The sequence below is a fragment of the Clarias gariepinus genome, chromosome 5 (assembly GCF_024256425.1).
Source record: "Clarias gariepinus isolate MV-2021 ecotype Netherlands chromosome 5, CGAR_prim_01v2, whole genome shotgun sequence".
Lineage (NCBI taxonomy): Eukaryota > Metazoa > Chordata > Actinopteri > Siluriformes > Clariidae > Clarias > Clarias gariepinus.
The window spans coordinates 1,492,529-1,519,856 of NC_071104.1; the positions used below are offsets into that span (position 1 = coordinate 1,492,529).

Genomic DNA, 27,328 nt, shown 5'->3' on the forward strand with positions numbered 1-27,328 from the left:
ATGGTATGTGAATAACTTTAAAGAGATCAGCATTATCGACGAAGGTTGGCCTTCTAGACAAGGAGACCACATGACTCATTTTCAAGTCTACTTTATTTACAAACATGGACTAAAGCCATGGACCCTGAGATCAAAAGACCAGTGCGCTATCGACTGAGAAATACAACCAACTCGGTCAAGATTGGTTTGCAGTCGACACTGTTCATTACATTTTCAACAGTTTTGCACACACACTTTTCCAGCATACTTCCCTGATCAAATGGATCGTCCACTCTGGACCAGACAAAGACATCCGCATCAGCTTTGAGCAATTTATCACTGTATGCTTTCATAGAAAACGGGCACAAGGGAGCTTTCAGTGATGTATTTTCATATATACATATAGATATTTTTACATACGTTGAAGTCCAGTGTGTAGTGCAATCTTGGGCATTCGTGGCTCCATGTAACTCGGAAGATGGAGATTAATACCACCTTTGCCACTGAATGCCCATCATCTGACACAAAGACTGTTGTGAAATAATCCCAAAGATTGTCCCACACTGCTCCATACTCATATGCTTTCCAGTCTATGAGACAAGACTCAGGTCCAAGTTGTCCAAGCTTCACACTCACACACTGAGCTGAGGAGTGCTATTTGATCATGAAAAACCCTCTTGATATCCATGGACGGGGGAATCAGACAGGTTATGCAATCAGCTTTTGCTTTGTCCTTTGCACAAAAAAAGCCCTATCCCAGATTCCAGAAGCCTGGAGCAATAGATGACGCGCGTGACTTGTCCTTGAGAGAAAATGTGCTGCCACATGCACCGCTGGCCATGTAGGACCTCGTGGCGCAACGGTAGCGCGTCTGACTCCAGATCAGAAGGTTGCGTGTTCAAATCACGTCGAGGTCATGAGCTGTCTGTGTGTGGCGGCTGGTGTTGCTGGCTTTTCCGAGAAGGTTCGTGGGCAGAATTTTAAATTACATCCAATCCCTAGGATGACCATGCATGTTTGTGTCAACCTCTTGACAAAAGATGACAGCGCTCAGGTAACAGCTCACCGACCTAATTACTAGGCAGACATCCTCAGCCTGCTATAACATGTTTCCACATTCTCGGCCGGCTGTGCGTGCTGAGAAAAGTTAGGGCCTGATAAGGCGTCTTTAGATGCCATCATAATAGAAGATTCAGCTGGTCTGACAGACAGGATCCTAGTTTATCCTAGGTAAGAAATGGAAATGTTTGAAGCTTCAAGTTTCCTTCTAAGGTGAGGGGTTTGTATTTTATTCATCTGTAGATAAGAAGACCTGTGGCAATACCATCTCCTGGTGACCTTCCTGAACATAAGACAATCTCCTAAGAGAAAGTATCCACTGGTAAATTATGGAAATACTTGGCAAGGAGTCAGCAATTTCCAACGTTCTGCTCTTGAGAATTTCTTAATCCAAGCTGGGCCTCTTAATCGCTTTGAACAACTTGCGCCAAACGCTCTTCTTCCTAAGCACCAATAGAAGGTAACGCCTGAACAGGGACTTGAACCCTGGATCCTCAGATTAAAAGTCTGATGCTCTACCGACTGAGCTATCCAGGCTCTGCAAAAGGTGCCATCGCTCCCAAAAAGCAGTTTGAGGCATCCTTTCCCAACGCTCGTCCATTGTTTGACACATGTGAAGAAACAAAGCACTTGTGAACCCTTTCAAGTGGTGAGGTTGGCCACCAGAATTTTAAACCTTCACACTGGCTGATAACATGTCCCAGTATTTAAGCCGAGATCAATCGAACCATTAAGATTTTTGTTTAACTGCCATGTTTTCAACATTTCGTTCCCTAACAAGAGGATTCTGACCATCACATCCAGTGAAAGTTGTTACCAGGATCACTCTTCTGAACAGCCCTGCCTCTAAAGTCTTATCTAGGATAAGTGAATGTCTTATATGCCTATGGTATGTGAATAACTTTAAAGAGATCAGCATTATCGACGAAGGTTGGCCTTCTAGACAAGGAGACCACATGACTCATTTTCAAGTCTACTTTATTTACAAACATGGACTAAAGCCATGGACCCTGAGATCAAAAGACCAGTGCGCTATCGACTGAGAAATACAACCAACTCGGTCAAGATTGGTTTGCAGTCGACACTGTTCATTACATTTTCAACAGTTTTGCACACACACTTTTCCAGCATACTTCCCTGATCAAATGGATCGTCTACTCTGGACCAGACAAAGACATCCGCATCGGCTTTCAGCAATTTATCACTGTATGCTTTCATAGAAAACGGGCGCAAGGGAGCTTTCAGTGATGTATTTTCATATATACATATAGATATATTTATATACGTTGAAGTCCAGTGTGTAGTGCAATCTTGGGCATTCGTGGCTCCGTGTAACTCGGAAGATGGAGATTAATACCACCTTTGCCACTGAATGCCCATCATCTGACACAAAGACTGTTGTGAAATAATCCCAAAGATTGTCCCACACTGCTCCATACTCATATGCTTTCCAGTCTATGAGACAAGACTCAGGTTCAAGTTGTCCAAGTTTCACACTCACACACTGAGCTGAGGAGTGCTATTTGATCATGAAAAACCTTCTTGATATCCATGGACGGGGGAATCAGACAGGTTATGCAATCAGCTTTTGCTTTGTCCTTTGCACAAAAAAAGCCCTATCCCAGATTCCAGAAGCCTGGAGCAATAGATGACGCGCGTGACTTGTCCTTGAGAGAAAATGTGCTGCCACATGCACCGCTCGCCATGTAGGACCTCGTGGCGCAACGGTAGCGCGTCTGACTTCAGATCAGAAGGTTGCGTGTTCAAATCACGTCGAGGTCATGAGCTGTCTGTGTGTGGCGGCTGGTGTTGCTGGCTTTTCCGAGAAGGTTCGTAGGCAGAATTTTAAATTACATCCAATCCCTAGGATGACCATGCATGTTTGTGTCAACCTCTTGACAAAAGATGACAGCGCTCAGGTAACAGCTCACCGACCTAATTACTAGGCAGACATCCTCAGCCAAATATAACATGTTTCCCCATTCTCGGCCGGCTGTGCGTGCTGAGAAAAGTTAGGGCCTGATAAGGCGTCTTTAGATGCCATCATAAGAGAAGATTCAGCTGGTCTGACAGACAGGATCCTAGTTTATCCTAGGTAAGAAATGGAAATGTTTGAAGCTTCAAGTTTCCTTCTAAGGTGAGGGGTTTGTATTTTATTCATCTGTAGATAAGAAGACCTGTGGCAATACCATCTCCTGGTGACCTACCTGAACATAAGACAATCTCCTAAGAGAAAGTATCCACTGGTAAATTATGGAAATACTTGGCAAGGAGTCAGCAATTTCCAACGTTCTGCTCTTGAGAATTTCTTAATCCAAGCTGGGATTTTTAATCGCTTTGAACAACTTGCGCCAAACGCTCTTCTTCCTAAGCACCAATAGAAGGTAATGCCTGAACAGGGACTTGAACCCTGGACCCTCAGATTATGATGCTCTACCGACTGAGCTATCCAGGCCCTGAAAAAGGTGCCATCGCTCCCAAAAAGCAGTTTGAGGCATCCTTTCCCAACGCTCGTCCATTGTTTGACACGTGAAGAAACAAAGCACTTGTGAACCCTTTCAAGTGGTGAGGTTGGCCACCAGAATTTTAAACCTTCACACTGGCTGATAACATGTCCCAGTATTTAAGCCGAGATCAATCGAACCATTAAGATTTTTGTTTAACTGCCATGTTTTCAACATTTCGTTCCCTAACAAGAGGATTCTGACCATCACATCCAGTGAAAGTTGTTACCAGGATCACTCTTCTGAACAGCCCTGCCTCTAAAGTCTTATCTAGGATAAGTGAATGTCTTATATGCCTATGGTATGTGAATAACTTTAAAGAGATCAGCATTATCGACGAAGGTTGGCCTTCTAGACAAGGAGACCACATGACTCATTTTCAAGTCTACTTTATTTACAAACATGGACTAAAGCCATGGAACCTGAGATCAAAAGACCAGTGCGCTATCGACTGAGAAATACAACCAACTCGGTCAAGATTGGTTTGCAGTCGACACTGTTCATTACATTTTCAACAGTTTTGCACACACACTTTTCCAGCATACTTCCCTGATCAAATGGATCGTCCACTCTGGACCAGACAAAGACATCCGCATCGGCTTTCAGCAATTTATCACTGTATGCTTTCATAGAAAACGGGCACAAGGGAGCTTTCAGTGATGTATTTTCATATATACATATAGATATTTTTATATACGTTGAAGTCCAGTGTGTAGTGCAATCTTGGGCATTCGTGGCTCCATGTAACTCGGAAGATGGAGATTAATACCACCTTTGCCACTGAATGCCCATCATCTGACACAAAGACTGTTGTGAAATAATCCCAAAGATTGTCCCACACTGCTCCATACTCATATGCTTTCCAGTCTATGAGACAAGACTCAGGTTCAAGTTGTCCAAGTTTCACACTCACACACTGAGCTGAGGAGTGCTATTTGATCATGAAAAACCCTCTTGATATCCATGGACGGGGGAATCAGACAGGTTATGCAATCAGCTTTTGCTTTGTCCTTTGCACAAAAAAAGCCCTATCCCAGATTCCAGAAGCCTGGAGCAATAGATGACGCGCGTGACTTGTCCTTGAGAGAAAATGTGCTGCCACATGCACCGCTCGCCATGTAGGACCTCGTGGCGCAACGGTAGCGCGTCTGACTCCAGATCAGAAGGTTGCGTGTTCAAATCACGTCGAGGTCATGAGCTGTCTGTGTGTGGCGGCTGGTGTTGCTGGCTTTTCCGAGAAGGTTCGTAGGCAGAATTTTAAATTACATCCAATCCCTAGGATGACCATGCATGTTTGTGTCAACCTCTTGACAAAAGATGACAGCGCTCAGGTAACAGCTCACCGACCTAATTACTAGGCAGACATCCTCAGCCTGCTATAACATGTTTCCCCATTCTCGGCCGGCTGTGCGCGCTGAGAAAAGTTAGGGCCTGATAAGGCGTCTTTAGATGCCATCATAATAGAAGATTCAGCTGGTCTGACAGACAGGATCCTAGTTTATCCTAGGTAAGAAATGGAAATGTTTGAAGCTTCAAGTTTCCTTCTAAGGTGAGGGGTTTGTATTTTATTCATCTGTAGATAAGAAGACCTGTGGCAATACCATCTCCTGGTGACCTACCTGAACATAAGACAATCTCCTAAGAGAAAGTATCCACTGGTAAATTATGGAAATACTTGGCAAGGAGTCAGCAATTTCCAACGTTCTGCTCTTGAGAATTTCTTAATCCAAGCTGGGATTTTTAATCGCTTTGAACAACTTGCGCCAAACGCTCTTCTTCCTAAGCACCAATAGAAGGTAACGCCTGAACAGGGACTTGAACCCTGGACCCTCAGATTAAAAGTCTGATGCTCTACCGACTGAGCTATCCAGGCCCTGAAAAAGGTGCCATCGCTCCCAAAAAGCAGTTTGAGGCATCCTTTCCCAACGCTCGTCCATTGTTTGACACATGTGAAGAAACAAAGCACTTGTGAACCCTTTCAAGTGGTGAGGTTGGCCACCAGAATTTTAAACCTTCACACTGGCTGATAACATGTCCCAGTATTTAAGCCGAGATCAATCGAACCATTAAGATTTTCGTTTAACTGCCATGTTTTCAACATTTCGTTCCCTAACAAGAGGATTCTGACCATCACATCCAGTGAAAGTTGTTACCAGGATCACTCTTCTGAACAGCCCTGCCTCTAAAGTCTTATCTAGGATAAGTGAATGTCTTATATGCCTATGGTATGTGAATAACTTTAAAGAGATCAGCATTATCGACGAAGGTTGGCCTTCTAGACAAGGAGACCACATGACTCATTTTCAAGTCTACTTTATTTACAAACATGGACTAAAGCCATGGACCCTGAGATCAAAAGACCAGTGCGCTATCGACTGAGAAATACAACCAACTCGGTCAAGATTGGTTTGCAGTCGACACTGTTCATTACATTTTCAACAGTTTTGCACACACACTTTTCCAGCATACTTCCCTGATCAAATGGATCGTCCACTCTGGACCAGACAAAGACATCCGCATCGGCTTTCAGCAATTTATCACTGTATGCTTTCATAGAAAATGGGCGCAAGGGAGCTTTCAGTGATGTATTTTCATATATACATATAGATATATTTATATACGTTGAAGTCCAGTGTGTAGTGCAATCTTGGGCATTCGTGGCTCCGTGTAACTCGGAAGATGGAGATTAATACCACCTTTGCCACTGAATGCCCATCATCTGACACAAAGACTGTTGTGAAATAATCCCAAAGATTGTCCCACACTGCTCCATACTCATATGCTTTCCAGTCTATAAGACAAGACTCAGGTTCAAGTTGTCCAAGTTTCACACTCACACACTGAGCTGAGGAGTGCTATTTGATCATGAAAAACCCTCTTGATATCCATGGACGGGGGAATCAGACAGGTTATGCAATCAGCTTTTGCTTTGTCCTTTGCACAAAAAAAGCCCTATCCCAGATTCCAGAAGCCTGGAGCAATAGATGACGTGCGTGACTTGTCCTTGAGAGAAAATGTGCTGCCACATGCACCGCTCGCCATGTAGGACCTCGTGGCGCAACGGTAGCGCGTCTGACTCCAGATCAGAAGGTTGCGTGTTCAAATCACGTCGAGGTCATGAGCTGTCTGTGTGTGGCGGCTGGTGTTGCTGGCTTTTCCGAGAAGGTTCGTAGGCAGAATTTTAAATTACATCCAATCCCTAGGATGACCATGCATGTTTGTGTCAACCTCTTGACAAAAGATGACAGCGCTCAGGTAACAGCTCACCGACCTAATTACTAGGCAGACATCCTCAGCCTGCTATAACATGTTTCCCCATTCTCGGCCGGCTGTGCGTGCTGAGAAAAGTTAGGGCCTGATAAGGTGTCTTTAGATGCCATCATAATAGAAGATTCAGCTGGTCTGACAGACAGGATCCTAGTTTATCCTAGGTAAGAAATGGAAATGTTTGAAGCTTCAAGTTTCCTTCTAAGGTGAGGGGTTTGTATTTTATTCATCTGTAGATAAGAAGACCTGTGGCAATACCATCTCCTGGTGACCTACCTGAACATAAGACAATCTCCTAAGAGAAAGTATCCACTGGTAAATTATGGAAATACTTGGCAAGGAGTCAGCAATTTCCAACGTTCTGCTCTTGAGAATTTCTTAATCCAAGCTGGGATTTTTAATCGTTTTGAACAACTTGCGCCAAACGCTCTTCTTCCTAAGCACCAATAGAAGGTAACGCCTGAACAGGGACTTGAACCCTGGACCCTCAGATTAAAAGTCTGATGCTCTACCGACTGAGCTATCCAGGCCCTGAAAAAGGTGCCATCGCTCCCAAAAAGCAGTTTGAGGCATCCTTTCCCAACGCTCGTCCATTGTTTGACACGTGAAGAAACAAAGCACTTGTGAACCCTTTCAAGTGGTGAGGTTGGCCACCAGAATTTTAAACCTTCACACTGGCTGATAACATGTCCCAGTATTTAAGCCGAGATCAATCGAACCATTAAGATTTTTGTTTAACTGCCATGTTTTCAACATTTCGTTCCCTAACAAGAGGATTCTGACCATCACATCCAGTGAAAGTTGGTACCAGGATCACTCTTCTGAACAGCCCTGCCTCTAAAGTCTTATCTAGGATAAGTGAATGTCTTATATGCCTATGGTATGTGAATAACTTTAAAGAGATCAGCATTATCGACGAAGGTTGGCCTTCTAGACAAGGAGACCACATGACTCATTTTCAAGTCTACTTTATTTACAAACATGGACTAAAGCCATGGAACCTGAGATCAAAAGACCAGTGCGCTATCGACTGAGAAATACAACCAACTCGGTCAAGATTGGTTTGCAGTCGACACTGTTCATTACATTTTCAACAGTTTTGCACACACACTTTTCCAGCATACTTCCCTGATCAAATGGATAGTCCACTCTGGACCAGACAAAGACATCCGCATCGGCTTTCAGCAATTTATCACTGTATGCTTTCATAGAAAACGGGCACAAGGGAGCTTTCAGTGATGTATTTTCATATATACATATAGATATTTTTATATACGTTGAAGTCCAGTGTGTAGTGCAATCTTGGGCATTCGTGGCTCCATGTAACTCGGAAGATGGAGATTAATACCACCTTTGCCACTGAATGCCCATCATCTGACACAAAGACTGTTGTGAAATAATCCCAAAGATTGTCCCACACTGCTCCATACTCATATGCTTTCCAGTCTATGAGACAAGACTCAGGTTCAAGTTGTCCAAGTTTCACACTCACACACTGAGCTGAGGAGTGCTATTTGATCATGAAAAACCCTCTTGATATCCATGGACGGGGGAATCAGACAGGTTATGCAATCAGCTTTTGCTTTGTCCTTTGCACAAAAAAAGCCCTATCCCAGATTCCAGAAGCCTGGAGCAATAGATGACGCGCGTGACTTGTCCTTGAGAGAAAATGTGCTGCCACATGCACCGCTGGCCATGTAGGACCTCGTGGCGCAACGGTAGCGCGTCTGACTCCAGATCAGAAGGTTGCGTGTTCAAATCACGTCGAGGTCATGAGCTGTCTTTGTGTGGCGGCTGGTGTTGCTGGCTTTTCCGAGAAGGTTCGTGGGCAGAATTTTAAATTACATCCAATCCCTAGGATGACCATGCATGTTTGTGTCAACCTCTTGACAAAAGATGACAGCGCTCAGGTAACAGCTCACCGACCTAATTACTAGGCAGACATCCTCAGCCTGCTATAACATGTTTCCACATTCTCGGCCGGCTGTGCGTGCTGAGAAAAGTTAGGGCCTGATAAGGCGTCTTTAGATGCCATCATAATAGAAGATTCAGCTGGTCTGACAGACAGGATCCTAGTTTATCCTAGGTAAGAAATGGAAATGTTTGAAGCTTCAAGTTTCCTTCTAAGGTGAGGGGTTTGTATTTTATTCATCTGTAGATAAGAAGACCTGTGGCAATACCATCTCCTGGTGACCTTCCTGAACATAAGACAATCTCCTAAGAGAAAGTATCCACTGGTAAATTATGGAAATACTTGGCAAGGAGTCAGCAATTTCCAACGTTCTGCTCTTGAGAATTTCTTAATCCAAGCTGGGCCTCTTAATCGCTTTGAACAACTTGCGCCAAACGCTCTTCTTCCTAAGCACCAATAGAAGGTAACGCCTGAACAGGGACTTGAACCCTGGACCCTCAGATTATGATGCTCTACCGACTGAGCTATCCAGGCCCTGAAAAAGGTGCCATCGCTCCCAAAAAGCAGTTTGAGGCATCCTTTCCCAACGCTCGTCCATTGTTTGACACGTGAAGAAACAAAGCACTTGTGAACCCTTTCAAGTGGTGAGGTTGGCCACCAGAATTTTAAACCTTCACACTGGCTGATAACATGTCCCAGTATTTAAGCCGAGATCAATCGAACCATTAAGATTTTTGTTTAACTGCCATGTTTTCAACATTTCGTTCCCTAACAAGAGGATTCTGACCATCACATCCAGTGAAAGTTGTTACCAGGATCACTCTTCTGAACAGCCCTGCCTCTAAAGTCTTATCTAGGATAAGTGAATGTCTTATATGCCTATGGTATGTGAATAACTTTAAAGAGATCAGCATTATCGACGAAGGTTGGCCTTCTAGACAAGGAGACCACATGACTCATTTTCAAGTCTACTTTATTTACAAACATGGACTAAAGCCATGGAACCTGAGATCAAAAGACCAGTGCGCTATCGACTGAGAAATACAACCAACTCGGTCAAGATTGGTTTGCAGTCGACACTGTTCATTACATTTTCAACAGTTTTGCACACACACTTTTCCAGCATACTTCCCTGATCAAATGGATCGTCCACTCTGGACCAGACAAAGACATCCGCATCGGCTTTCAGCAATTTATCACTGTATGCTTTCATAGAAAACGGGCACAAGGGAGCTTTCAGTGATGTATTTTCATATATACATATAGATATTTTTATATACGTTGAAGTCCAGTGTGTAGTGCAATCTTGGGCATTCGTGGCTCCATGTAACTCGGAAGATGGAGATTAATACCACCTTTGCCACTGAATGCCCATCATCTGACACAAAGACTGTTGTGAAATAATCCCAAAGATTGTCCCACACTGCTCCATACTCATATGCTTTCCAGTCTATGAGACAAGACTCAGGTTCAAGTTGTCCAAGTTTCACACTCACACACTGAGCTGAGGAGTGCTATTTGATCATGAAAAACCCTCTTGATATCCATGGACGGGGGAATCAGACAGGTTATGCAATCAGCTTTTGCTTTGTCCTTTGCACAAAAAAAGCCCTATCCCAGATTCCAGAAGCCTGGAGCAATAGATGACGCGTGTGACTTGTCCTTGAGAGAAAATGTGCTGCCACATGCACCGCTCGCCATGTAGGACCTCGTGGCGCAACGGTAGCGCGTCTGACTCCAGATCAGAAGGTTGCGTGTTCAAATCACGTCGAGGTCATGAGCTGTCTTTGTGTGGCGGCTGGTGTTGCTGGCTTTTCCGAGAAGGTTCGTGGGCAGAATTTTAAATTACATCCAATCCCTAGGATGACCATGCATGTTTGTGTCAACCTCTTGACAAAAGATGACAGCGCTCAGGTAACAGCTCACCGACCTAATTACTAGGCAGACATCCTCAGCCTGCTATAACATGTTTCCACATTCTCGGCCGGCTGTGCGTGCTGAGAAAAGTTAGGGCCTGATAAGGCGTCTTTAGATGCCATCATAATAGAAGATTCAGCTGGTCTGACAGACAGGATCCTAGTTTATCCTAGGTAAGAAATGGAAATGTTTGAAGCTTCAAGTTTCCTTCTAAGGTGAGGGGTTTGTATTTTATTCATCTGTAGATAAGAAGACCTGTGGCAATACCATCTCCTGGTGACCTTCCTGAACATAAGACAATCTCCTAAGAGAAAGTATCCACTGGTAAATTATGGAAATACTTGGCAAGGAGTCAGCAATTTCCAACGTTCTGCTCTTGAGAATTTCTTAATCCAAGCTGGGCCTCTTAATCGCTTTGAACAACTTGCGCCAAACGCTCTTCTTCCTAAGCACCAATAGAAGGTAACGCCTGAACAGGGACTTGAACCCTGGACCCTCAGATTATGATGCTCTACCGACTGAGCTATCCAGGCCCTGAAAAAGGTGCCATCGCTCCCAAAAAGCAGTTTGAGGCATCCTTTCCCAACGCTCGTCCATTGTTTGACACGTGAAGAAACAAAGCACTTGTGAACCCTTTCAAGTGGTGAGGTTGGCCACCAGAATTTTAAACCTTCACACTGGCTGATAACATGTCCCAGTATTTAAGCCGAGATCAATCGAACCATTAAGATTTTTGTTTAACTGCCATGTTTTCAACATTTCGTTCCCTAACAAGAGGATTCTGACCATCACATCCAGTGAAAGTTGTTACCAGGATCACTCTTCTGAACAGCCCTGCCTCTAAAGTCTTATCTAGGATAAGTGAATGTCTTATATGCCTATGGTATGTGAATAACTTTAAAGAGATCAGCATTATCGACGAAGGTTGGCCTTCTAGACAAGGAGACCACATGACTCATTTTCAAGTCTACTTTATTTACAAACATGGACTAAAGCCATGGAACCTGAGATCAAAAGACCAGTGCGCTATCGACTGAGAAATACAACCAACTCGGTCAAGATTGGTTTGCAGTCGACACTGTTCATTACATTTTCAACAGTTTTGCACACACACTTTTCCAGCATACTTCCCTGATCAAATGGATCGTCCACTCTGGACCAGACAAAGACATCCGCATCGGCTTTCAGCAATTTATCACTGTATGCTTTCATAGAAAACGGGCACAAGGGAGCTTTCAGTGATGTATTTTCATATATACATATAGATATTTTTATATACGTTGAAGTCCAGTGTGTAGTGCAATCTTGGGCATTCGTGGCTCCATGTAACTCGGAAGATGGAGATTAATACCACCTTTGCCACTGAATGCCCATCATCTGACACAAAGACTGTTGTGAAATAATCCCAAAGATTGTCCCACACTGCTCCATACTCATATGCTTTCCAGTCTATGAGACAAGACTCAGGTTCAAGTTGTCCAAGTTTCACACTCACACACTGAGCTGAGGAGTGCTATTTGATCATGAAAAACCCTCTTGATATCCATGGACGGGGGAATCAGACAGGTTATGCAATCAGCTTTTGCTTTGTCCTTTGCACAAAAAAAGCCCTATCCCAGATTCCAGAAGCCTGGAGCAATAGATGACGCGTGTGACTTGTCCTTGAGAGAAAATGTGCTGCCACATGCACCGCTCGCCATGTAGGACCTCGTGGCGCAACGGTAGCGCGTCTGACTCCAGATCAGAAGGTTGCGTGTTCAAATCACGTCGAGGTCATGAGCTGTCTTTGTGTGGCGGCTGGTGTTGCTGGCTTTTCCGAGAAGGTTCGTGGGCAGAATTTTAAATTACATCCAATCCCTAGGATGACCATGCATGTTTGTGTCAACCTCTTGACAAAAGATGACAGCGCTCAGGTAACAGCTCACCGACCTAATTACTAGGCAGACATCCTCAGCCTGCTATAACATGTTTCCACATTCTCGGCCGGCTGTGCGTGCTGAGAAAAGTTAGGGCCTGATAAGGCGTCTTTAGATGCCATCATAATAGAAGATTCAGCTGGTCTGACAGACAGGATCCTAGTTTATCCTAGGTAAGAAATGGAAATGTTTGAAGCTTCAAGTTTCCTTCTAAGGTGAGGGGTTTGTATTTTATTCATCTGTAGATAAGAAGACCTGTGGCAATACCATCTCCTGGTGACCTTCCTGAACATAAGACAATCTCCTAAGAGAAAGTATCCACTGGTAAATTATGGAAATACTTGGCAAGGAGTCAGCAATTTCCAACGTTCTGCTCTTGAGAATTTCTTAATCCAAGCTGGGCCTCTTAATCGCTTTGAACAACTTGCGCCAAACGCTCTTCTTCCTAAGCACCAATAGAAGGTAACGCCTGAACAGGGACTTGAACCCTGGACCCTCAGATTATGATGCTCTACCGACTGAGCTATCCAGGCCCTGAAAAAGGTGCCATCGCTCCCAAAAAGCAGTTTGAGGCATCCTTTCCCAACGCTCGTCCATTGTTTGACACGTGAAGAAACAAAGCACTTGTGAACCCTTTCAAGTGGTGAGGTTGGCCACCAGAATTTTAAACCTTCACACTGGCTGATAACATGTCCCAGTATTTAAGCCGAGATCAATCGAACCATTAAGATTTTTGTTTAACTGCCATGTTTTCAACATTTCGTTCCCTAACAAGAGGATTCTGACCATCACATCCAGTGAAAGTTGTTACCAGGATCACTCTTCTGAACAGCCCTGCCTCTAAAGTCTTATCTAGGATAAGTGAATGTCTTATATGCCTATGGTATGTGAATAACTTTAAAGAGATCAGCATTATCGACGAAGGTTGGCCTTCTAGACAAGGAGACCACATGACTCATTTTCAAGTCTACTTTATTTACAAACATGGACTAAAGCCATGGAACCTGAGATCAAAAGACCAGTGCGCTATCGACTGAGAAATACAACCAACTCGGTCAAGATTGGTTTGCAGTCGACACTGTTCATTACATTTTCAACAGTTTTGCACACACACTTTTCCAGCATACTTCCCTGATCAAATGGATCGTCCACTCTGGACCAGACAAAGACATCCGCATCGGCTTTCAGCAATTTATCACTGTATGCTTTCATAGAAAACGGGCACAAGGGAGCTTTCAGTGATGTATTTTCATATATACATATAGATATTTTTATATACGTTGAAGTCCAGTGTGTAGTGCAATCTTGGGCATTCGTGGCTCCATGTAACTCGGAAGATGGAGATTAATACCACCTTTGCCACTGAATGCCCATCATCTGACACAAAGACTGTTGTGAAATAATCCCAAAGATTGTCCCACACTGCTCCATACTCATATGCTTTCCAGTCTATGAGACAAGACTCAGGTTCAAGTTGTCCAAGTTTCACACTCACACACTGAGCTGAGGAGTGCTATTTGATCATGAAAAACCCTCTTGATATCCATGGACGGGGGAATCAGACAGGTTATGCAATCAGCTTTTGCTTTGTCCTTTGCACAAAAAAAGCCCTATCCCAGATTCCAGAAGCCTGGAGCAATAGATGACGCGCGTGACTTGTCCTTGAGAGAAAATGTGCTGCCACATGCACCGCTCGCCATGTAGGACCTCGTGGCGCAACGGTAGCGCGTCTGACTCCAGATCAGAAGGTTGCGTGTTCAAATCACGTCGAGGTCATGAGCTGTCTGTGTGTGGCGGCTGGTGTTGCTGGCTTTTCCGAGAAGGTTCGTAGGCAGAATTTTAAATTACATCCAATCCCTAGGATGACCATGCATGTTTGTGTCAACCTCTTGACAAAAGATGACAGCGCTCAGGTAACAGCTCACCGACCTAATTACTAGGCAGACATCCTCAGCCTGCTATAACATGTTTCCCCATTCTCGGCCGGCTGTGCGTGCTGAGAAAAGTTAGGGCCTGATAAGGCGTCTTTAGATGCCATCATAAGAGAAGATTCAGCTGGTCTGACAGACAGGATCCTAGTTTATCCTAGGTAAGAAATGGAAATGTTTGAAGCTTCAAGTTTCCTTCTAAGGTGAGGGGTTTGTATTTTATTCATCTGTAGATAAGAAGACCTGTGGCAATACCATCTCCTGGTGACCTACCTGAACATAAGACAATCTCCTAAGAGAAAGTATCCACTGGTAAATTATGGAAATACTTGGCAAGGAGTCAGCAATTTCCAACGTTCTGCTCTTGAGAATTTCTTAATCCAAGCTGGGATTTTTAATCGCTTTGAACAACTTGCGCCAAACGCTCTTCTTCCTAAGCACCAATAGAAGGTAACGCCTGAACAGGGACTTGAACCCTGGACCCTCAGATTAAAAGTCTGATGCTCTACCGACTGAGCTATCCAGGCCCTGAAAAAGGTGCCATCGCTCCCAAAAAGCAGTTTGAGGCATCCTTTCCCAACGCTCGTCCATTGTTTGACACGTGAAGAAACAAAGCACTTGTGAACCCTTTCAAGTGGTGAGGTTGGCCACCAGAATTTTAAACCTTCACACTGGCTGATAACATGTCCCAGTATTTAAGCCGAGATCAATCGAACCATTAAGATTTTTGTTTAACTGCCATGTTTTCAACATTTCGTTCCCTAACAAGAGGATTCTGACCATCACATCCAGTGAAAGTTGTTACCAGGATCACTCTTCTGAACAGCCCTGCCTCTAAAGTCTTATCTAGGATAAGTGAATGTCTTATATGCCTATGGTATGTGAATAACTTTAAAGAGATCAGCATTATCGACGAAGGTTGGCCTTCTAGACAAGGAGACCACATGACTCATTTTCAAGTCTACTTTATTTACAAACATGGACTAAAGCCATGGAACCTGAGATCAAAAGACCAGTGCGCTATCGACTGAGAAATACAACCAACTCGGTCAAGATTGGTTTGCAGTCGACACTGTTCATTACATTTTCAACAGTTTTGCACACACACTTTTCCAGCATACTTCCCTGATCAAATGGATAGTCCACTCTGGACCAGACAAAGACATCCGCATCGGCTTTCAGCAATTTATCACTGTATGCTTTCATAGAAAACGGGCACAAGGGAGCTTTCAGTGATGTATTTTCATATATACATATAGATATTTTTATATACGTTGAAGTCCAGTGTGTAGTGCAATCTTGGGCATTCGTGGCTCCATGTAACTCGGAAGATGGAGATTAATACCACCTTTGCCACTGAATGCCCATCATCTGACACAAAGACTGTTGTGAAATAATCCCAAAGATTGTCCCACACTGCTCCATACTCATATGCTTTCCAGTCTATGAGACAAGACTCAGGTTCAAGTTGTCCAAGTTTCACACTCACACACTGAGCTGAGGAGTGCTATTTGATCATGAAAAACCCTCTTGATATCCATGGACGGGGGAATCAGACAGGTTATGCAATCAGCTTTTGCTTTGTCCTTTGCACAAAAAAAGCCCTATCCCAGATTCCAGAAGCCTGGAGCAATAGATGACGCGCGTGACTTGTCCTTGAGAGAAAATGTGCTGCCACATGCACCGCTCGCCATGTAGGACCTCGTGGCGCAACGGTAGCGCGTCTGACTCCAGATCAGAAGGTTGCGTGTTCAAATCACGTCGAGGTCATGAGCTGTCTGTGTGTGGCGGCTGGTGTTGCTGGCTTTTCCGAGAAGGTTCGTAGGCAGAATTTTAAATTACATCCAATCCCTAGGATGACCATGCATGTTTGTGTCAACCTCTTGACAAAAGATGACAGCGCTCAGGTAACAGCTCACCGACCTAATTACTAGGCAGACATCCTCAGCCTGCTATAACATGTTTCCCCATTCTCGGCCGGCTGTGCGTGCTGAGAAAAGTTAGGGCCTGATAAGGCGTCTTTAGATGCCATCATAATAGAAGATTCAGCTGGTCTGACAGACAGGATCCTAGTTTATCCTAGGTAAGAAATGGAAATGTTTGAAGCTTCAAGTTTCCTTCTAAGGTGAGGGGTTTGTATTTTATTCATCTGTAGATAAGAAGACCTGTGGCAATACCATCTCCTGGTGACCTACCTGAACATAAGACAATCTCCTAAGAGAAAGTATCCACTGGTAAATTATGGAAATACTTGGCAAGGAGTCAGCAATTTCCAACGTTCTGCTCTTGAGAATTTCTTAATCCAAGCTGGGATTTTTAATCGCTTTGAACAACTTGCGCCAAACGCTCTTCTTCCTAAGCACCAATAGAAGGTAACGCCTGAACAGGGACTTGAACCCTGGACCCTCAGATTAAAAGTCTGATGCTCTACCGACTGAGCTATCCAGGCCCTGAAAAAGGTGCCATCGCTCCCAAAAAGCAGTTTGAGGCATCCTTTCCCAACGCTCGTCCATTGTTTGACACGTGAAGAAACAAAGCACTTGTGAACCCTTTCAAGTGGTGAGGTTGGCCACCAGAATTTTAAACCTTCACACTGGCTGATAACATGTCCCAGTATTTAAGCCGAGATCAATCGAACCATTAAGATTTTTGTTTAACTGCCATGTTTTCAACATTTCGTTCCCTAACAAGAGGATTCTGACCATCACATCCAGTGAAAGTTGGTACCAGGATCACTCTTCTGAACAGCCCTGCCTCTAAAGTCTTATCTAGGATAAGTGAATGTCTTATATGCCTATGGTATGTGAATAACTTTAAAGAGATCAGCATTATCGACGAAGGTTGGCCTTCTAGACAAGGAGACCACATGACTCATTTTCAAGTCTACTTTATTTACAAACATGGACTAAAGCCATGGAACCTGAGATCAAAAGACCAGTGCGCTATCGACTGAGAAATACAACCAACTCGGTCAAGATTGGTTTGCAGTCGACACTGTTCATTACATTTTCAACAGTTTTGCACACACACTTTTCCAGCATACTTCCCTGATCAAATGGATAGTCCACTCTGGACCAGACAAAGACATCCGCATCGGCTTTCAGCAATTTATCACTGTATGCTTTCATAGAAAACGGGCACAAGGGAGCTTTCAGTGATGTATTTTCATATATACATATAGATATTTTTATATACGTTGAAGTCCAGTGTGTAGTGCAATCTTGGGCATTCGTGGCTCCATGTAACTCGGAAGATGGAGATTAATACCACCTTTGCCACTGAATGCCCATCATCTGACACAAAGACTGTTGTGAAATAATCCCAAAGATTGTCCCACACTGCTCCATACTCATATGCTTTCCAGTCTATGAGACAAGACTCAGGTTCAAGTTGTCCAAGTTTCACACTCACACACTGAGCTGAGGAGTGCTATTTGATCATGAAAAACCCTCTTGATATCCATGGACGGGGGAATCAGACAGGTTATGCAATCAGCTTTTGCTTTGTCCTTTGCACAAAAAAAGCCCTATCCCAGATTCCAGAAGCCTGGAGCAATAGATGACGCGCGTGACTTGTCCTTGAGAGAAAATGTGCTGCCACATGCACCGCTCGCCATGTAGGACCTCGTGGCGCAACGGTAGCGCGTCTGACTCCAGATCAGAAGGTTGCGTGTTCAAATCACGTCGAGGTCATGAGCTGTCTGTGTGTGGCGGCTGGTGTTGCTGGCTTTTCCGAGAAGGTTCGTAGGCAGAATTTTAAATTACATCCAATCCCTAGGATGACCATGCATGTTTGTGTCAACCTCTTGACAAAAGATGACAGCGCTCAGGTAACAGCTCACCGACCTAATTACTAGGCAGACATCCTCAGCCTGCTATAACATGTTTCCCCATTCTCGGCCGGCTGTGCGTGCTGAGAAAAGTTAGGGCCTGATAAGGCGTCTTTAGATGCCATCATAATAGAAGATTCAGCTGGTCTGACAGACAGGATCCTAGTTTATCCTAGGTAAGAAATGGAAATGTTTGAAGCTTCAAGTTTCCTTCTAAGGTGAGGGGTTTGTATTTTATTCATCTGTAGATAAGAAGACCTGTGGCAATACCATCTCCTGGTGACCTACCTGAACATAAGACAATCTCCTAAGAGAAAGTATCCACTGGTAAATTATGGAAATACTTGGCAAGGAGTCAGCAATTTCCAACGTTCTGATCTTGAGAATTTCTTAATCCAAGCTGGGATTTTTAATCGCTTTGAACAACTTGCGCCAAACGCTCTTCTTCCTAAGCACCAATAGAAGGTAACGCCTGAACAGGGACTTGAACCCTGGACCCTCAGATTAAAAGTCTGATGCTCTACCGACTGAGCTATCCAGGCCCTGAAAAAGGTGCCATCGCTCCCAAAAAGCAGTTTGAGGCATCCTTTCCCAACGCTCGTCCATTGTTTGACACGTGAAGAAACAAAGCACTTGTGAACCCTTTCAAGTGGTGAGGTTGGCCACCAGAATTTTAAACCTTCACACTGGCTGATAACATGTCCCAGTATTTAAGCCGAGATCAATCGAACCATTAAGATTTTTGTTTAACTGCCATGTTTTCAACATTTCGTTCCCTAACAAGAGGATTCTGACCATCACATCCAGTGAAAGTTGTTACCAGGATCACTCTTCTGAACAGCCCTGCCTCTAAAGTCTTATCTAGGATAAGTGAATGTCTTATATGCCTATGGTATGTGAATAACTTTAAAGAGATCAGCATTATCGACGAAGGTTGGCCTTCTAGACAAGGAGACCACATGACTCATTTTCAAGTCTACTTTATTTACAAACATGGACTAAAGCCATGGAACCTGAGATCAAAAGACCAGTGCGCTATCGACTGAGAAATACAACCAACTCGGTCAAGATTGGTTTGCAGTCGACACTGTTCATTACATTTTCAACAGTTTTGCACACACACTTTTCCAGCATACTTCCCTGATCAAATGGATCGTCCACTCTGGACCAGACAAAGACATCCGCATCGGCTTTCAGCAATTTATCACTGTATGCTTTCATAGAAAACGGGCACAAGGGAGCTTTCAGTGATGTATTTTCATATATACATATAGATATTTTTATATACGTTGAAGTCCAGTGTGTAGTGCAATCTTGGGCATTCGTGGCTCCATGTAACTCGGAAGATGGAGATTAATACCACCTTTGCCACTGAATGCCCATCATCTGACACAAAGACTGTTGTGAAATAATCCCAAAGATTGTCCCACACTGCTCCATACTCATATGCTTTCCAGTCTATGAGACAAGACTCAGGTTCAAGTTGTCCAAGTTTCACACTCACACACTGAGCTGAGGAGTGCTATTTGATCATGAAAAACCCTCTTGATATCCATGGACGGGGGAATCAGACAGGTTATGCAATCAGCTTTTGCTTTGTCCTTTGCACAAAAAAAGCCCTATCCCAGATTCCAGAAGCCTGGAGCAATAGATGACGCGCGTGACTTGTCCTTGAGAGAAAATGTGCTGCCACATGCACCGCTCGCCATGTAGGACCTCGTGGCGCAACGGTAGCGCGTCTGACTCCAGATCAGAAGGTTGCGTGTTCAAATCACGTCGAGGTCATGAGCTGTCTGTGTGTGGCGGCTGGTGTTGCTGGCTTTTCCAAGAAGGTTCGTAGGCAGAATTTTAAATTACATCCAATCCCTAGGATGACCATGCATGTTTGTGTCAACCTCTTGACAAAAGATGACAGCGCTCAGGTAACAGCTCACCGACCTAATTACTAGGCAGACATCCTCAGCCTGCTATAACATGTTTCCCCATTCTCGGCCGGCTGTGCGTGCTGAGAAAAGTTAGGGCCTGATAAGGCGTCTTTAGATGCCATCATAATAGAAGATTCAGCTGGTCTGACAGACAGGATCCTAGTTTATCCTAGGTAAGAAATGGAAATGTTTGAAGCTTCAAGTTTCCTTCTAAGGTGAGGGGTTTGTATTTTATTCATCTGTAGATAAGAAGACCTGTGGCAATACCATCTCCTGGTGACCTACCTGAACATAAGACAATCTCCTAAGAGAAAGTATCCACTGGTAAATTATGGAAATACTTGGCAAGGAGTCAGCAATTTCCAACGTTCTGCTCTTGAGAATTTCTTAATCCAAGCTGGGATTTTTAATCGCTTTGAACAACTTGCGCCAAACGCTCTTCTTCCTAAGCACCAATAGAAGGTAACGCCTGAACAGGGACTTGAACCCTGGACCCTCAGATTAAAAGTCTGATGCTCTACCGACTGAGCTATCCAGGCCCTGAAAAAGGTGCCATCGCTCCCAAAAAGCAGTTTGAGGCATCCTTTCCCAACGCTCGTCCATTGTTTGACACGTGAAGAAACAAAGCACTTGTGAACCCTTTCAAGTGGTGAGGTTGGCCACCAGAATTTTAAACCTTCACACTGGCTGATAACATGTCCCAGTATTTAAGCCGAGATCAATCGAACCATTAAGATTTTTGTTTAACTGCCATGTTTTCAACATTTCGTTCCCTAACAAGAGGATTCTGACCATCACATCCAGTGAAAGTTGGTACCAGGATCACTCTTCTGAACAGCCCTGCCTCTAAAGTCTTATCTAGGATAAGTGAATGTCTTATATGCCTATGGTATGTGAATAACTTTAAAGAGATCAGCATTATCGACGAAGGTTGGCCTTCTAGACAAGGAGACCACATGACTCATTTTCAAGTCTACTTTATTTACAAACATGGACTAAAGCCATGGACCCTGAGATCAAAAGACCAGTGCGCTATCGACTGAGAAATACAACCAACTCGGTCAAGATTGGTTTGCAGTCGACACTGTTCATTACATTTTCAACAGTTTTGCACACACACTTTTCCAGCATTCTTCCCTGATCAAATAGATCACTCTGGACCAGACAAAGACATCCGCATCGGCTTTCAGCAATTTATCACTGTATGCTTTCATAGAAAATGGGCACAAGGGAGCTTTCAGTGATGTATTTTCATATATACATATAGAAATATTTATATACGTTGAAGTCCAGTGTGTAGTGCATTCTTGGGCATTCGTGGCTCCATGTAACTCGGAAGATGGAGATTAATACCACCTTTGCCACTGAATGCCCATCATCTGACACAAAGACTGTTGTGAAATAATCCCAAAGATTGTCCCACACTGCTCCATACTCATATGCTTTCCAGTCTATGAGACAAGACTCAGGTCCAAGTTGTCCAAGCTTCACACTCACACACTGAGCTGAGGAGTGCTATTTGATCATGAAAAACCCTCTTGATATCCATGGACGGGGGAATCAGACAGGTTATGCAATCAGCTTTTGCTTTGTCCTTTGCACAAAAAAAAGCCCTATCCCAGATTCCAGAAGCCTGGAGCAATAGATGACGCGCGTGACTTGTCCTTGAGAGAAAATGTGCTGCCACATGCACCGCTCGCCATGTAGGACCTCGTGGCGCAACGGTAGCGCGTCTGACTCCAGATCAGAAGGTTGCGTGTTCAAATCACGTCGAGGTCATGAGCTGTCTGTGTGTGGCGGCTGGTGTTGCTGGCTTTTCCGAGAAGGTTCGTGGGCAGAATTTTAAATTACATCCAATCCCTAGGATGACCATGCATGTTTGTGTCAACCTCTTGACAAAAGATGACAGCGCTCAGGTAACAGCTCACCGACCTAATTACTAGGCGGACATCCTCAGCCTGCTATAACATGTTTCCCCATTCTCGGCCGGCTGTGCGTGCTGAGAAAAGTTAGGGCCTGATAAGGCGTCTTTAGATGCCATCATAATAGACGATTTAGCTGGTCTGACAGACAGGATCCTAGTTTATCCTAGGTAAGAAATGGAAATGTTTGAAGCTTCAAGTTTCCTTCCAAGGTGAGGGGTTTGTATTTTATTCATCTGTAGATAAGAAGACCTGTGGCAATACCATCTCCTGGTGACCTTCCTGAACATAAGACAATCTCCTAAGAGAAAGTATCCACTGGTAAATTATGGAAATACTTTGCAAGGAGTCAGCAATTTCCAACGTTCTGCTCTTGAGAATTTCTTAATCCAAGCTGGGCCTCTTAATCGCTTTGAACAACTTGCGCCAAACGCTCTTCTTCCTAAGCACCAATAGAAGGTAACGCCTGAACAGGGACTTGAACCCTGGACCCTCAGATTAAAAGTCTGATGCTCTACCGACTGATCTATCCAGGCTCTGCAAAAGGTGCCATCGCTCCCAAAAAGCAGTTTGAGGCATCCTTTCCCAACGCTCGTCCATTGTTTGCACATGTGAAGAAACAAAGCACTTGTGAACCCTTTCAAGTGGTGAGGTTGGCCACCAGAATTTTAAACCTTCACACTGGCTGATAACATGTCCCAGTATTTAAGCCGAGATCAATCGAACCGTTAAGATTTTTGTTTAACTGCCATGTTTTCAACATTTCGTTCCCTAACAAGAGGATTCTGACCATCACATCCAGTGAAAGTTGTTACCAGGATCACTCTTCTGAACAGCCCTGCCTCTAAAGTCTTATCTAGGATAAGTGAATGTCTTATATGCCTATGGTATGTGAATAACTTTAAAGAGATCAGCATTATCGACGAAGGTTGGCCTTCTAGACAAGGAGACCTAGACTCATTTTCAAGTCTACTTTATTTACAAACATGGACTAAAGCCATGGACCCTGAGATCAAAAGACCAGTGCGCTATCGACTGAGAAATACAACCAACTCGGTCAAGATTGGTTTGCAGTCGACACTGTTCATTACATTTTAAACAGTTTTGCACACACACTTTTCCAGCATACTTCCCTGATCAAATGGATCGTCCTCTCTGGACCAGACAAAGACATCCGCATCAGCTTTCAGCAATTTATCACTGTATGCTTTCATAGAAAACGGGCACAAGGGAGCTTTCAGTGATGTATTTTCATATATACATATAGATATATTTATATACGTTGAAGTCCAGTGTGTAGTGCAATCTTGGGCATTCGTGGCTCCATGTAACTCGGAAGATGGAGATTAATACCACCTTTGCCTCTGAATGCCCATCATCTGACACAAAGACTGTTGTGAAATAATCCCAAAGATTGTCCCACACTGCTCCATACTCATATGCTTTCCAGTCTATGAGACAAGACTCAGGTCCAAGTTGTCCAAGCTTCACACTCACACACTGAGCTGAGGAGTGCTATCTGATCATGAAAAACCCTCTTGATATCCATGGACGGGGGAATCAGACAGGTTATGCAATCAGCTTTTGCTTTGTCCTTTGCACAAAAAAAAGCCCTATCCCAGATTCCAGAAGCCTGGAGCAATAGATGACGCGCGTGACTTGTCCTTGAGAGAAAATGTGCTGCCACATGCACCGCTCGCCATGTAGGACCTCGTGGCGCAACGGTAGCGCGTCTGACTCCAGATCAGAAGGTTGCGTGTTCAAATCACGTCGAGGTCATGAGCTGTCTGTGTGTGGCGGCTGGTGTTGCTGGCTTTTCCGAGAAGGTTCGTGGGCAGAATTTTAAATTACATCCAATCCCTAGGATGACCATGCATGTTTGTGTCAACCTCTTGACAAAAGATGACAGCGCTCAGGTAACAGCTCACCGACCTAATTACTAGGCAGACATCCTCAGCCTGCTATAACATGTTTCCCCATTCTCGGCCGGCTGTGCGTGCTGAGAAAAGTTAGGGCCTGATAAGGCGTCTTTAGATGCCATCATAATAGAAGATTCAGCTGGTCTGACAGACAGGATCCTAGTTTATCCTAGGTAAGAAATGGAAATGTTTGAAGCTTCAAGTTTCCTTCTAAGGTGAGGGGTTTGTATTTTATTCATCTGTAGATAAGAAGACCTGTGGCAATACCATCTCCTGGTGACCTTCCTGAACATAAGACAATCTCCTAAGAGAAAGTATCCACTGGTAAATTTTGGAAATACTTGGCAAGGAGTCAGCAATTTCCAACGTTCTGCTCTTGAGAATTTCTTAATCCAAGCTGGGCCTCTTAATCGCTTTGAACAACTTGCGCCAAACGCTCTTCTTCCTAAGCACCAATAGAAGGTAACGCCTGAACAGGGACTTGAACCCTGGACCCTCAGATTAAAAGTCTGATGCTCTACCGACTGAGCTATCCAGGCTCTGCAAAAGGTGCCATCGCTCCCAAAAAGCAGTTTGAGGCATCCTTTCCCAACGCTCGTCCATTGTTTGACACATGTGAAGAAACAAAGCACTTGTGAACCCTTTCAAGTGGTGAGGTTGGCCACCAGAATTTTAAACCTTCACACTGGCTGATAACATGTCCCAGTATTTAAGCCGAGATCAATCGAACCGTTAAGATTTTTGTTTAACTGCCATGTTTTTAACATTTCGTTCCCTAACAAGAGGATTCTGACCATCACATCCAGTGAAAGTTGTTACCAGGATCACTCTTCTGAACAGCCCTGCCTCTAAAGTCTTATCTAGGATAAGTGAATGTCTTATATGCCTATGGTATGTGAATAACTTTAAAGAGATCAGCATTATCGACGAAGGTTGGCCTTCTAGACAAGGAGACCACATGACTCATTTTCAAGTCTACTTTATTTACAAACATGGACTAAAGCCATGGACCCTGAGATCAAAAGACCAGTGCGCTATCGTCTGAGAAATACAACCAACTCTGTCAAGATTGGTTTGCAGTCGACACTGTTCATTACATTTTCAACAGTTTTGCACACACACTTTTCCAGCATACTTCCCTGATCAAATGGATCGTCCACTCTGGACCAGACAAAGACATCCGCATCGGCTTTCAGCAATTTATCACTGTATGCTTTCATAGAAAACGGGCACAAGGGGGCTTTCAGTGATGTATTTTCATATATACATATAGATATATTTATATACGTTGAAGTCCAGTGTGTAGTGCAATCTTGGGCATTCGTGGCTCCGTGTAACTCGGAAGATGGAGATTAATACCACCTTTGCCACTGAATGCCCATCATCTGACACAAAGACTGTTGTGAAATAATCCCAAAGATTGTCCCACACTGCTCCATACTCATATGCTTTCCAGTCTATGAGACAAGACTCAGGTTCAAGTTGTCCAAGTTTCACACTCACACACTGAGCTGAGGAGTGCTATTTGATCATGAAAAACCCTCTTGATATCCATGGACGGGGGAATCAGACAGGTTATGCAATCAGCTTTTGCTTTGTCCTTTGCACAAAAAAAGCCCTAACCCCGATTCCAGAAGCCTGGAGCAATAGATGACGCGCGTGACTTGTCCTTCAGAGAAAATGTGCTGCCACATGCACCACTCGCCATGTAGGACCTCGTGGCGCAACGGTAGCGCGTCTGACTCCAGATCAGAAGGTTGCGTGTTCAAATCACGTCGAGGTCATGAGCTGTCTGTGTGTGGCGGCTGGTGTTGCTGGCTTTTCCGAGAAGGTTCGTAGGCAGAATTTTAAATTACATCCAATCCCTAGGATGACCATGCATGTTTGTGTCAACCTCTTGACAAAAGATGACAGCGCTCAGGTAACAGCTCACCGACCTAATTACTAGGCGGACATCCTCAGCCTGCTATAACATGTTTCCCCATTCTCGGCCGGCTGTGCGTGCTGAGAAAAGTTAGGGCCTGATAAGGCGTCTTTAGATGCCATCATAATAGAAGATTCAGCTGGTCTGACAGACAGGATCCTAGTTTATCCTAGGTAAGAAATGGAAATGTTTGAAGCTTCAAGTTTCCTTCTAAGGTGAGGGGTTTGTATTTTATTCATCTGTAGATAAGAAGACCTGTGGCAATACCATCTCCTGGTGACCTACCTGAACATAAGACAATCTCCTAAGAGAAAGTATCCACTGGTAAATTATGGAAATACTTGGCAAGGAGTCAGCAATTTCCAACGTTCTGCTCTTGAGAATTTCTTAATCCAAGCTGGGATTTTTAATCGCTTTGAACAACTTGCGCCAAACGCTCTTCTTCCTAAGCACCAATAGAAGGTAACGCCTGAACAGGGACTTGAACCCTGGACCCTCAGATTAAAAGTCTGATGCTCTACCGACTGAGCTATCCAGGCCCTGAAAAAGGTGCCATCGCTCCCAAAAAGCAGTTTGAGGCATCCTTTCCCAACGCTCGTCCATTGTTTGACACATGTGAGGAAACAAAGCACTTGTGAACCTTTTCAAGTGGTGAGGTTGGCCACCAGAATTTTAAACCTTCACACTGGCTGATAACATGTCCCAGTATTTAAGCCGAGATCAATCGAACCGTTAAGATTTTTGTTTAACTGCCATGTTTTCAACATTTCGTTCCCTAACAAGAGGATTCTGACCATCACATCCAGTGAAAGTTGTTACCAGGATCACTCTTCTGAACAGCCCTGCCTCTAAAGTCTTATCTAGGATAAGTGAATGTCTTATATGCCTATGGTATGTGAATAACTTTAAAGAGATCAGCATTATCGACGAAGGTTGGCCTTCTAGACAAGGAGACCACATGACTCATTTTCAAGTCTACTTTATTTACAAACATGGACTAAAGCCATGGACCCTGAGATCAAAAGACCAGTGCGCTATCGACTGAGAAATACAACCAACTCGGTCAAGATTGGTTTGCAGTCGACACTGTTCATTACATTTTCAACAGTTTTGCACACACACTTTTCCAGCATACTTCCCTGATCAAATGGATCGTCCACTCTGGGCCAGACAAAGACATCCGCATCGGCTTTCAGCAATTTATCACTGTATGCTTTCATAGAAAACGGGCACAAGGGAGCTTTCAGTGATGTATTTTCATATATACATATAGATATATTTATATACGTTGAAGTCCAGTGTGTAGTGCAATCTTGGGCATTCGTGG

At 44.0% G+C, this 27,328-nt stretch overlaps 23 non-coding genes across 23 annotated transcripts; 13 read left to right on the forward strand and 10 right to left on the reverse strand.

The window, feature by feature from the left end:
• Positions 1 to 824: 824 nt before the first annotated feature.
• On the forward strand, positions 825 to 896 carry trnaw-cca (transfer RNA tryptophan (anticodon CCA)). The gene has a single exon. It is a non-coding gene; the product is annotated as a tRNA-Trp (tRNA).
• A 606-nt stretch (positions 897 to 1,502) lies between these two features.
• On the reverse strand, positions 1,503 to 1,575 carry trnak-uuu (transfer RNA lysine (anticodon UUU)). The gene has a single exon. It is a non-coding gene; the product is annotated as a tRNA-Lys (tRNA).
• A 3,089-nt stretch (positions 1,576 to 4,664) lies between these two features.
• On the forward strand, positions 4,665 to 4,736 carry trnaw-cca (transfer RNA tryptophan (anticodon CCA)). The gene has a single exon. It is a non-coding gene; the product is annotated as a tRNA-Trp (tRNA).
• Positions 4,737 to 5,342: 606 nt separating this feature from the next.
• On the reverse strand, positions 5,343 to 5,415 carry trnak-uuu (transfer RNA lysine (anticodon UUU)). The gene has a single exon. It is a non-coding gene; the product is annotated as a tRNA-Lys (tRNA).
• A 1,173-nt stretch (positions 5,416 to 6,588) lies between these two features.
• On the forward strand, positions 6,589 to 6,660 carry trnaw-cca (transfer RNA tryptophan (anticodon CCA)). Its single transcript has one exon. It is a non-coding gene; the product is annotated as a tRNA-Trp (tRNA).
• A 606-nt stretch (positions 6,661 to 7,266) lies between these two features.
• trnak-uuu (transfer RNA lysine (anticodon UUU)) lies at positions 7,267 to 7,339 on the reverse strand. Its single transcript has one exon. It is a non-coding gene; the product is annotated as a tRNA-Lys (tRNA).
• A 1,171-nt stretch (positions 7,340 to 8,510) lies between these two features.
• On the forward strand, positions 8,511 to 8,582 carry trnaw-cca (transfer RNA tryptophan (anticodon CCA)). The gene has a single exon. It is a non-coding gene; the product is annotated as a tRNA-Trp (tRNA).
• A 1,844-nt stretch (positions 8,583 to 10,426) lies between these two features.
• Positions 10,427 to 10,498, forward strand: trnaw-cca (transfer RNA tryptophan (anticodon CCA)). Its single transcript has one exon. It is a non-coding gene; the product is annotated as a tRNA-Trp (tRNA).
• Positions 10,499 to 12,342: 1,844 nt separating this feature from the next.
• On the forward strand, positions 12,343 to 12,414 carry trnaw-cca (transfer RNA tryptophan (anticodon CCA)). Its single transcript has one exon. It is a non-coding gene; the product is annotated as a tRNA-Trp (tRNA).
• A 1,844-nt stretch (positions 12,415 to 14,258) lies between these two features.
• On the forward strand, positions 14,259 to 14,330 carry trnaw-cca (transfer RNA tryptophan (anticodon CCA)). Its single transcript has one exon. It is a non-coding gene; the product is annotated as a tRNA-Trp (tRNA).
• Positions 14,331 to 14,936: 606 nt separating this feature from the next.
• On the reverse strand, positions 14,937 to 15,009 carry trnak-uuu (transfer RNA lysine (anticodon UUU)). The gene has a single exon. It is a non-coding gene; the product is annotated as a tRNA-Lys (tRNA).
• A 1,171-nt stretch (positions 15,010 to 16,180) lies between these two features.
• On the forward strand, positions 16,181 to 16,252 carry trnaw-cca (transfer RNA tryptophan (anticodon CCA)). The gene has a single exon. It is a non-coding gene; the product is annotated as a tRNA-Trp (tRNA).
• Positions 16,253 to 16,858: 606 nt separating this feature from the next.
• On the reverse strand, positions 16,859 to 16,931 carry trnak-uuu (transfer RNA lysine (anticodon UUU)). The gene has a single exon. It is a non-coding gene; the product is annotated as a tRNA-Lys (tRNA).
• A 1,171-nt stretch (positions 16,932 to 18,102) lies between these two features.
• trnaw-cca (transfer RNA tryptophan (anticodon CCA)) lies at positions 18,103 to 18,174 on the forward strand. The gene has a single exon. It is a non-coding gene; the product is annotated as a tRNA-Trp (tRNA).
• Positions 18,175 to 18,780: 606 nt separating this feature from the next.
• trnak-uuu (transfer RNA lysine (anticodon UUU)) lies at positions 18,781 to 18,853 on the reverse strand. Its single transcript has one exon. It is a non-coding gene; the product is annotated as a tRNA-Lys (tRNA).
• Positions 18,854 to 20,024: 1,171 nt separating this feature from the next.
• On the forward strand, positions 20,025 to 20,096 carry trnaw-cca (transfer RNA tryptophan (anticodon CCA)). The gene has a single exon. It is a non-coding gene; the product is annotated as a tRNA-Trp (tRNA).
• A 606-nt stretch (positions 20,097 to 20,702) lies between these two features.
• Positions 20,703 to 20,775, reverse strand: trnak-uuu (transfer RNA lysine (anticodon UUU)). The gene has a single exon. It is a non-coding gene; the product is annotated as a tRNA-Lys (tRNA).
• Positions 20,776 to 21,943: 1,168 nt separating this feature from the next.
• Positions 21,944 to 22,015, forward strand: trnaw-cca (transfer RNA tryptophan (anticodon CCA)). The gene has a single exon. It is a non-coding gene; the product is annotated as a tRNA-Trp (tRNA).
• A 606-nt stretch (positions 22,016 to 22,621) lies between these two features.
• Positions 22,622 to 22,694, reverse strand: trnak-uuu (transfer RNA lysine (anticodon UUU)). Its single transcript has one exon. It is a non-coding gene; the product is annotated as a tRNA-Lys (tRNA).
• Positions 22,695 to 23,865: 1,171 nt separating this feature from the next.
• trnaw-cca (transfer RNA tryptophan (anticodon CCA)) lies at positions 23,866 to 23,937 on the forward strand. Its single transcript has one exon. It is a non-coding gene; the product is annotated as a tRNA-Trp (tRNA).
• A 606-nt stretch (positions 23,938 to 24,543) lies between these two features.
• Positions 24,544 to 24,616, reverse strand: trnak-uuu (transfer RNA lysine (anticodon UUU)). Its single transcript has one exon. It is a non-coding gene; the product is annotated as a tRNA-Lys (tRNA).
• A 1,173-nt stretch (positions 24,617 to 25,789) lies between these two features.
• trnaw-cca (transfer RNA tryptophan (anticodon CCA)) lies at positions 25,790 to 25,861 on the forward strand. The gene has a single exon. It is a non-coding gene; the product is annotated as a tRNA-Trp (tRNA).
• Positions 25,862 to 26,467: 606 nt separating this feature from the next.
• On the reverse strand, positions 26,468 to 26,540 carry trnak-uuu (transfer RNA lysine (anticodon UUU)). The gene has a single exon. It is a non-coding gene; the product is annotated as a tRNA-Lys (tRNA).
• Positions 26,541 to 27,328: the final 788 nt, after the last annotated feature.